Source organism: Schistocerca cancellata, chromosome 2 (genome assembly GCF_023864275.1).
Source record: "Schistocerca cancellata isolate TAMUIC-IGC-003103 chromosome 2, iqSchCanc2.1, whole genome shotgun sequence".
In the NCBI taxonomy this organism is placed as follows: Eukaryota; Metazoa; Arthropoda; class Insecta; order Orthoptera; family Acrididae; genus Schistocerca; species Schistocerca cancellata.
The window spans coordinates 893,069,587-893,080,271 of NC_064627.1; the positions used below are offsets into that span (position 1 = coordinate 893,069,587).

At 43.1% G+C, this 10,685-nt stretch overlaps 1 pseudogene; it reads left to right on the forward strand.

The window, feature by feature from the left end:
• Nucleotides 1–384: 384 nt before the first annotated feature.
• Nucleotides 385–502, forward strand: LOC126164203 (5S ribosomal RNA; annotated as a pseudogene).
• Nucleotides 503–10,685: the final 10,183 nt, after the last annotated feature.

Here is a 10,685-nt window from a genome sequence, read left to right on the forward strand (position 1 = left end):
GCAGGGAGTAACTTCTGTGGTACTATGGTCATCTGTAGACGGTAAAAAGTCTAGAGGAAAGCAGAGATTGGAATGCGTCCAGCAAATAATTGAGGACGTAGGTTCCAAGTCCTTCTCTGGGACGAAAATGTTGGCACAGGAGAGGTACTCGTAGTGGGCCATATCAAACCAGTCAGACACTGACGACTAAAAAAGACAAAAATCAGTAATCAAACGGGCGGATGGAACTTTGAGCAATGAGAGGTACACGAAAGAAACACATACAGATCGATACTTTCATACGAAATGTAACCATAATCTAAAACAAAAAAAAGAGATGTAATCATCTTGGGGTTGAAGCTCTTTTTTTCGTGTTTGCTTTAACAATACGTGTGTTTTTGTGATGGCAACGGCCTTTCCGCAGTGGATACACCGGTTCCCGTCAGACCACCCAAGTCAAGCGCTGTCGGGCGTGGCCAGCACTTGGATGGGTGACCATCTGGGCAGCCATGCGCTGTTGCCATTTTTCGGGGTGCACTCATCCTCGTGACGCCAGCTGAGGAGCTACTCGACCGAATAGTAGTGGCTCCGGTCAAAGAAAACCGTCATAACGACCGGGAGAGCGTGTGCTGACCACACGCCCCTCCTATCCGCATCCTCAGTTGAGGATGACACGGCGGTCGGATGATCCCGATGGGCCACTTGTGACTTGAAGACGGAGTACTATATATGTCTTTTGGATAAGGTCCGCCTTTAGCAAAACACAATTTTGTTTTCTAACCCAAACATGTTTCACTGCAGCTGCAGCATCTTCAGTGGCCTTTTATTTCTCATCTGTTAAAGATAAAGAATGTTCTTTAGTATTTGTATCCCACTGAAGATGCTGCAACTGCAATGAAACATGTTTGGGTTAGAAAACAAAACTGTACTTTGCTAAAGGCGGACCCTATCCAAAAATCATACGAAAAGAAATGTAATTGAACCTCGGAGGAAAGGGCAATTAAAGTACTCGAATTGCACGAGAGCTTTTTAAATAAAACAGACTGTCTTAATATTCTACATCCTTATTCACATGTCTACACATCTGCTGTCCTCTGTCGCTAGAAGGCTCTGTAATGAAACGTGTAATCAGGTGGTGTGTAATGTAACTATGTCGGTGCCCGAGAAGCAGCGTGCTGTAATCGAGTTTCGAATCCTATAAGTTCGTCCATACATGGAGCACCCTGTTGTGTACACAGTTCCTCATAGTCAGCACGTACACAACTTTCCCACTAGAGCGCGCCCCGCTAAGCACAACAGCGCAGGCGCAGAGCTCGTCCGTCTCCACACTACGAGATGGCGCTGTCTTAGAGACGGACCAAATTCTGCTTCCGCCGATCCGCGTATTAAAATGTGACGCAGCCAATGAGATTGCTGCTAACGTAGAACCTTTTCTCCTCGCGGATCACACTCGTGCAGTGATACCTGAACGCGCGAGGTATTAAAACGAGTGCACAGACCTCCGATTAGTCAGTCTGCGTTAGTCTGAATTTGTCTGTAGTCAAGTTTCAGTCTGCGCTTAATAAGATTACCATATTCCTGTGCATATCCATGAAGATAAATGAATAGATACTTTGTCAAGTATCAGAGATGAGAGAATAAGATTAACGTACCAAGACCAAAGGAACTTCAGATTGTCAATTGTAAATAGCATCCAAAATCAAGTTAAGTAAGGTTTATTATTGTTGTTATTTTAATAAATGTGTGTGAAAATTAATCAAGTTCTGTTTAAAGTTGGTCACCGTCAATCTGCTACTCTAAGCGTGCAAGTGGCATTTCTATCGTCTGACCTAACGGCCGAAGATTAACACGCCACGATAAGACCACGAGACATATTGCTGACACTCGCCTATTTCGTTAGAGCGACAAGTCAAATAATCTGATGGTGTGTGTACCGAAGGTCTTACAGTGCGCACACCACACACCCTCTCCTTCAATGTGATAATACCAGACCACACACGCGCACTGCGACATCTGGGTGCGTTCACTATCATCGACAATCCTCCATAAACTGCCGAATTGGTCCTATCCGATTTCCAAATGTTTCCAAAACATAAACACCATCTTCGAGGACCTTTGATAGAGATGAAACGGTGCAAGCAGAAGCGACGTTGGAGCTCTGTCAAGAAGTTCAAATCTTCTACAGTGATGGTATCAACAAACTGGTCTCTCACTGGTAGAAACGTGATATTCACTAGGGTGACTAAGTTGAGAAATAAATATGTAGACATGAAGAATAAAGATGCAAAATGTTAGTAACTTTTATTTTATTTAAACCAATAGTTTTCACACACTCTGCAGCTCGTCCTTGTACTTACAAGGAGAAAGTTGCTTACGAACGGTTTTTAAGAAAATGGTTACTCCACTAACAAGGAGTAAGAAGCACTACGTCCAAGAACAAAGTGTTCCGACGCTATTGAGAAACCTCGCATTCGGGAGGACGACGGTTCAATCCCGTCTCCGGCCATCCTGATTTGGGTTTTCCGTGATTTCCCTAAATCGCTTCAGGCAAATGCCGGGATGGTTCCTTTGAAAGGGCACGGCCGATTTCCTTCCACATCCTTCCCTCACCCGAGCTTGCGCTCCGTCTCTAATGACCTCGTTGTCGACGGGACGTTAAACACTAATCTCCTCCCCTCCTCCTCCTATTGAGAAACAACGGACTCCAACAGATCAGCTTACCCCCTTTTATTAAGAAGGTTACTGATCGGATGGGTAAGTTTTGGCAAAGCGTGGGGTTGAAACGATTTTTAAGCGTACCAGTAAAATAAAAGATTATTTGGGAACAGCGAAATCCACTAGTGACACATGCTGTGTATAAAATTTCGTGTAGCTTTGGCCAAGTATGAACTGGAAGCTCGAAAGGAACTGAACACTAGCTTAGCTGCACATATGAAAGCATCTGTCCCTTTGGACAAATTGATAAATCGGCCGTAGGGGGACATGCTTTTCATAAAGCAGATCTTTACCCAAGAAAATGCATTATACGCTCGCTTATGTGTAAAGTCACCATGATAAGAAGCGAGAGTTAAATAAAGTAAGGAAACTCAAAATCGATGCCGACTTTGTTCCTAGAGACTGTCGATTGATTACTTTTGATCGAGAATGATATCACCTGCCGGAGATAATGTGACAGTACTGTGTCTGCTACACTAGTATTCTTTGGTTTGCACACGCTAGTTGGCAAGCCCTGGCGACTCTGGCACTGTGGAACCTTCAGTATGCTACGCGTCTACTTTTTGGCGGCGGGAGCATTGTCCAAGAGCACCGACGGTGTTTCGGTACGCAAAGAACGGGCTTACGAGTAGTTCTGTGTCTGAAGACAGGAGTGTTGGTGGGATGCTAAAGACAGGAATCGATCTCAGTATGGTGGCGAATGATTATTGATAAGTAATTATGTATATCAAATGTCGGAACAGAATTAGCGACACAAGAAATCTGTGGCACAACTAAAAGAATGGAACGGTTGTTAGGACACTTTCTGAGACATCAAGGGATCATCAGTTTAGTACTGGAGGGAAATGTAAGGGGCAAAAATCGTAAACAAAGACCAACGTTTGAATGCAGTAAGCATATTTAGAAGGATGCAGATTGCTGTGCGTCAGCGATACAGATGGCCGTACCGTAGGTGCAACCGCAACTTAGGGATATCTGTTGAGAGGCCAGACAAATGTATGGTTCCTGAAGAGGGGCAGCAGCCTTTTCAGTAGTTGCAGGGGCAACAGTCTGGATGATTGACTGATCTGGCCTTGTAACACTAATCAAAATGGCCTTGCTGTTCTGGTACTGCGAACAGCTGAAAGGAAGGGGAAACTACAGCCGTAATTTTTCCCGAGGGCATGCAGCTTTACTGTATGGAGAGCTGCATCAAACCAGTCTCTGGACTGAAGACCACAACAACAACAACAGATTGCAGTAGTTGTTGGAAGATGAAGAGGGTTGCACAAAAGTGAGTAGCATGGAGAGCTGCATCAAAATGGTCTTCTGACTGAAGACCGTAGTAACAACAACAACAGAAACATATCGAAATTAAGCGGAAGTAGCGAGTGTTACCTGTAGCTTTTGAAGCGTTCAGTAGAACTGATGTTAACAGAATTTCGTGTAGCAAAAGTTAAAACTGCTGACTATGAAAGACTCAAGATAAGTCAAAGAGTAATAAATACGGATTAAAAAAGTGTGGGTGTTGAAGGGATATTTAGGAATATTCATTGTTAGGAACCAGTAAACTGAATTAATATACACTGCACAAAAGAGTTAAAAGTCACTTCCTTAAAATCTCGTCTTTTCCTCCCTTCTCTCCCCCTTGGGACATAGAAGTGTGAAATTTGGCTCAAAGATGCCTACAAGCCTCCTCTGTAATGGTACGAAAGAGTGGCGCCCTGCGACGTCACTCTTACACTCGGGGACGCTTCAGACAGCAACTTCTTGACACAGGCGAAAAACAGGCCAGGGCTCAGAAGTTAATGTGTGTTGTACAGTGAGTCAATGTCGCATTGCCAGATTTCACCATAATTTTCCCCGACGTCGTAGTGGAAGTGTTACATGATGCGGAGGTCGTCACACCACCATTAACCACACTTCACCTATTCTGTTGACACATTTGCGATGCCCAGCGTTGAAAGGAGTTGCTTTTCTTATGGGCGGCAAGGAAAGGATATCAGACACGCCAACGCTCCGAATCGATACGAAAAGGCCTCATGAGATGGCATGAAGGACGTCAATGAAGCCACCCCTTCCCTTGGGGCGCTCATTTATACACATTTCGCTGTTGGAAATGACGGTTTTCACTGATGTGTGCTACAGAACGACGTTGTTGACAACTTCTGACATAACCGATGCCACGTCCCAGGATGATTCACCCCTTCTCGAAGGATACCGTGGGCCTGCAACCACACTGAACCTAATATGGCCCTTTTGGAGAGTAGTGCGACTGCAGCCTTTGCTGTCGTATACAGGATGGGACAGCTAAGGACCGTTCAAAACTATCCGAACAAATTTTAGTGTGATCCCAAGCAGCAATGAGTGTGACATTAACACGTGCATGAGTAAAACCTCCTTTCAGTCTGCCCTGTCCTCGCTCGTGACACTGTATGAACACATGATCATTATGGGCGACACAAACTTACAGTTAAAATCTCCCTCTGCATAAAAACTAAGGAGACTGTTCCACTCCAATGATATGAGTTTAACTTCGCTGGACCCAACTCATCACACGCCACACAGCCATACACTCATAGATATAATAGCAACAAAGCGACCAGATAAAATAATTCGCGCCAATCAGACATCCGCTCCAGGACTCTCTGCTCATGACGTGATATTCTTAAATTACTCAGTGCATACTACCAAAGAAAAATCTCACCTGGTAACCTACAGAAACCTAGAAAATGTTAACCATGACGCTCTTCAAAAGGATTGCTCAGAAATCCCTTGGCATGATATAAGCAATGAATCACTTTAGACGGAAAAATTCGGGAATTATGTCGCAAAATTATTGCACTGTATGATAAACATGCTCCTCAACGCACTGTCAAGGTAAAGAGAGCTCCCGCTCCGTGGCTCACCACTGCATTACGCCAGTTAATGAATAAACGTGATGCTGCACATAGGGCCTTCAAGCGTAACCCAACTCCCGAGCCGTACGGAGCTTATAGGAAACTACGAAATAGAACCAAGCAAAGCGTGAGGAATGCCAAAATCGGACATGCCCGCTCTGTCGTATGCGGCATATCAAAACCCGCTGCACTGTGGAAAAAGCTGCGCAGTTTCGGTATAGTGAAGCGAAGATCTGACGCTGTTTATCAAGCGTCTGTAGAAGAATTAAACGATTTCTTCTCAACAGCTGTAAACTGCCACGCAGCGACAAATTACCAACCCCAAGATATCAATCTTTCGAGAGACAAGTTTTTCCTAAAACATGTCACTACCGGCACAGTACACAAGGCAATTATGAGAATCTCTTCCGAGGCAGTAGGAAATGATGGAGTGAGCATTGGCATGATTAAGAACGTCGTAGACGCTATTACTCCAGTTATCACAGACATCTTCAACCTGTCTCTTGTCAGTAGTACATATCCTACTGAACGGAAGCAAAGTTTAATTCAACCTATACCCAAGACTGACAACCCTAAGTCGCCAGGTGACTACAGGCCGATCAGCATACTACCTGCAATATCTAAAGCCCTAGAATACATCGTCCATGAACAGCTGACGGATTACCTCAAAACTCATAACATCCACGACAAATATCAGTCAGGCTTTCGAAAGCACCATAGTACAGCAACTGCATTAATCAAAGTAAGTGAAGACATTAAACATGCTATGGACAGACGTGAAGCTACCATCCTAACACTGCTTGACTTGAGAAAGGCTTTTGATACAGTTGTCTTTGATATATTACTAATTAAAATGAAGCAGCTGAATTTCTCAAACAGCGCAATACACTGGTTCGACAGCTACCTCAAAAACAGAAGTCAACAAGTCATTTGTGGGTCGGAAAAGTCACCATGGAAAAACGTGCGCTCTGGAGTTCCCCAAGGCTCCGTCCTTGGTCCATTACTCTTCTCACTGTACATTAATAATATTTCTTCAGTGATTCACTCCTGCAACTACCATCTATATGCCGACGACATCCAACTGTAAATAAGTGCAAGCCCCAAGAACATTGCTGACGCAGTAGCGAGTATGAACGCAGATCTTTGCTCTGTTTCTCGATGGGCACAGAACCTAGATCTGAAACTAAACCCCAAGAAATCCTAGGTCATACTTATATCTCATCCAAAGATAATCAGTCGGTACTTTCGCGAAACAGTCCCTCAAATACTCCTCAATGGTACCCAACTACCATACCAAAAAACAGTAAAAGACCTTGGAATAATCTTGGATGAACACCTAAACTGGGAAGAACAAACAGTCACAGCTTGCCGGAAGTCGCTCTCCTCCCTACATGCAATTCAAAAATTTAGAAAAATATTTCCAACCCATGTTAAACAAAAATTAGTCCAAACACTAGTCTTGCCTAATCTTTACTACTGTGATGTAGTTCAACACGGCACAAATAGTGAAAAATCGAGATGCCTCGAGCTAGTGATGAATTCTTGCGTTAGATACGTATGCAATATACGGTTGTATGATCATATCAGTCCTTCATACTCTCAGCTAGGTTGGATACGCCCACATAAGGCACGCGATCTCCACACGATGTGCTTACTTCATCGACTTCTTAGCCACTGGTGCCCCCAATACATATCTTGTCACATTAAACACCTATCATCATTCCACAACCGCAATACCAGATCGGATACGTCTAGCATCTTGGCTGTACCTTTACATAACACAAAATCTTTCTCCGTGTCATTCTCCATCTCAGCCATACGACTATGGAACGCGCTCCCCTGTGATCCGCGTCTTATCCAGAACCACTCAACATTCAAGAGGGAACTCAAGACTTACATATTAGGGACGGTATAGCCATCATTGTTGTGCCCCTCTCATCTTTTTCTTTCTCCACTCCATCATAGCTTTGAATTTTACCATTCTATTTCTCTTCCTCTAACCTATCTACCTCTTCTATATCTCTTTCACCCCATTCTATCGTCTTATGTCTCTGCTTGATGAGAATAACTCACAAGCTGCAAGAATATAACGAGAAAATTCCCAACTAGCAATAGGACTGACATTCATAAAAGAAAAATATGTTTACTTTCATATACATAGTCATTACTATTATTATTATTTTTGATTGTTATAATTGTTTTTTGATTGTTATAATTATCATCATACTACTTTTATAATCTCTATTTTTTTCTTTAACATTAATACTGTATAGCATGTTATATGTCCTTAATGTTCTGTAGAAACTGAAATTGGTTGAATCTGAGTATGCCTGGTTAGGTGTAAGAGAGGGCCTGAAGGCCCTAATCTTGCCAGGTAAAATAAATGCATAAATAAAATAAAGTAAATAAAATATAAAACACGGCAAAATGTCTCTCTAACAAGCTCCCATCCCCCCCCCCCCAAATTAGGCAACACCCTCATTGCAATCCGCACACCATTCGTGACCACTTTAAAAACTTACATGCACAAAGACAACCCGATTCCTAGATGCGCTCGACTTCCTAAAGCCGAGTGGCGTTACACCGCTTATCTGGCGCCAGCTCGTGGGAATGTGGAAAATTAAACAGTCCGAACAAGCAGCATTTGTTACTATAGTTTGCGGACGATGAACTGGAGTGTCGTAGTGGAGCAAAAACACGCTCTTGGACAGCTTTCCGCGACATATGACTGGAGATTTAAGTACTGTGCTCCTGTGACGGTTTTCCCCTTGCGTTATCTGTTAACACCACACACGAAATCCCAAAAACACTATCACCTTGCCCAACGATGATTTGGTTTTCTCAGTTTTCTGCGATGGTGAATCTACAAGTTCCACAGCTTCTTCGAGCACCACCGCGAGGGGTAGCCGAGCGGTCAGAGGCGCCTTGTCACGGTCCGCGCGGCTCCCCCACCCGTCGGAGGTTCTAGTCCTCCATCGGGCATGGGTGTGTATGCTGTTCTTAGCGTAAGTTAGTTTAAGTTAGGGACCGCTGACCTCAGAAGTTTTGTGCCATAAGATCTTACCAGAAATTTCCAATTTTTCTTCGAGCACGAGGGCTTCCGTTTCTCTTAAGATTTCCTGTTTTTCACAGAGGGTTGGTCTGCTACTTCGTTTTCAGTCATTCAGACTTGTTCGAGCTCTTTGGAAGCATTTGCGACAGCTTCTTCGTTTCATCATAAGATGTTTTATAGTTGCCATACACTTCCCCCACCTCAGCGTGGATTGGTACAACGTTTTTCCTCTTCAACTGCAGAAAACGAATCAACGCGCTATGTTCCATTTTGGGCTCCGTCATTTGCTCCTCTAGCTGTATGCTACAATAGTGCAACACAGGTGTTCACTGTGTGCAAGAACTGGAGACACGCACAGGGAAATAATTAAAACTTGTGCCTAATCCATGTATGTATGTTTGCGCATGTGGAAGTGCCGTAGTAGCCTCAAAAATCGTACATACAAGTCGTCTCTCTCCTATTGATTAGCACACAGAAATTTGATCACGGAGGTATAGCCCACTGAATGATGCTGACATCTTAGTTCTTTGGAGCAAACTGTGGTCCACAACTGTATTAATTAAGCGTTCCTTACATTTCGCCCAATAGTTGAAGCTATGGTTCATTTACCTTACACAACCCTCTAAATGGGGGTGGAGTCTGCTGTATGGCGGGACCTACGGGCTGCTGGCATGCCCTCAACGACGCTGGGCACGTACCGACAGCGTCCGCCACCCCCTTCCCTCGCCCCAACCAACCCCACCCCATCTCCTCTTCCTTAATAGCACCGCTCCCACTGTTGCTGGCGGTTGATTTAAGACCCCACCATAATTAATAACAGCCATTCGTCAGTAGTCGCAACCCCTCGCAGTTAGCTGCTGATAGCTGCGATAGAAAGCCAGTGGAATGGTGTATGTGTATCTGTGTGAGAATGAGAGAAAGAGAGGGAGAGAGAGAGAGAGTTTTGGAGGCGCTGGTTTTTCTTAGGTTTAATCTAAGATGGGTGGCAAAATCATACACTCTTTGTACCAAGAAGTTGTATAATTTGTTTTGTTGTACATGCGTGAAGTGTGTTACGTGTTCTAGAGGGAACCTTTCCGGTCAACAACGAGATGAGTGTGTAAATTCCGCTCAACTCTGATAGGGCTGCAAAGAGACACCTAACGTAATCTCTATACGTTTCGTGCTGATGGGGCCCCACATGTAACAAGTACTTGAAAAAATATATATTTCAAAAATGGCAAGGTCTGGTGTTAAAATTATTTTTTATTTACCGCCGGTTTCGACCATCTGTAAGAAAATTGTCTTGCAGGAAAACTGGATCACCATAACTGCTAGAGACTAAATATTTTTTTTATCAGCAGCTCTTGGCGGTTCTTGAATAAGGTCGTTTTCAAATATGGGTAATGTGCCTCCTGTTAGGTTAATAGTCGCAAGTAACTCATAAAATAATAACAAATATATTTTTGCATCTTTTCCACGAAGATTACACAATTTAACTACTTTTTTGTTAATGGATCAGGCTGCTTACTTCAGAATAGCACTTATCAATGAGACAAAATTAGTGACAATGATTTTATAGTCACTATATTTTTTTAATGGAGCTGGCTGCTTACTTCAGAATAGCACTTATCAATGAGACAAAATTAGTGACATAATCGTTTCATAGTCACAATATTATGGAGTGAAAGTACGTTTATAAGTTGGGATAATCCAATTGTTCTTGCTGAGTGCTGAATGACGTGTCATTTCATTGAATATGTTGATCACTGCGATAAGAATTACTTGCTGAGTATTCTGCATTGTGCATTGAATGAAATGTTGAAAAACTACTGTATAAGCAGATATTGTTTGTTGTGAAGGACATCGAAATTCTTTTACTGTATTCTCTTGTTAATATTCGTTCTTACCAGTTAAAACTAGTTTATACTGAGCCACTTCGTCAAAACGCGTTTTGCCTGGTTAAAACTAGTTTTAACTGACTTTCGCTTTTGACCAGCGGTAAATTCTAATAAATTTGTGACTAAGGCTATCAGTATCAACTAGTTTCAACTAGTAAGAACACGTTCTAACTAAACTAG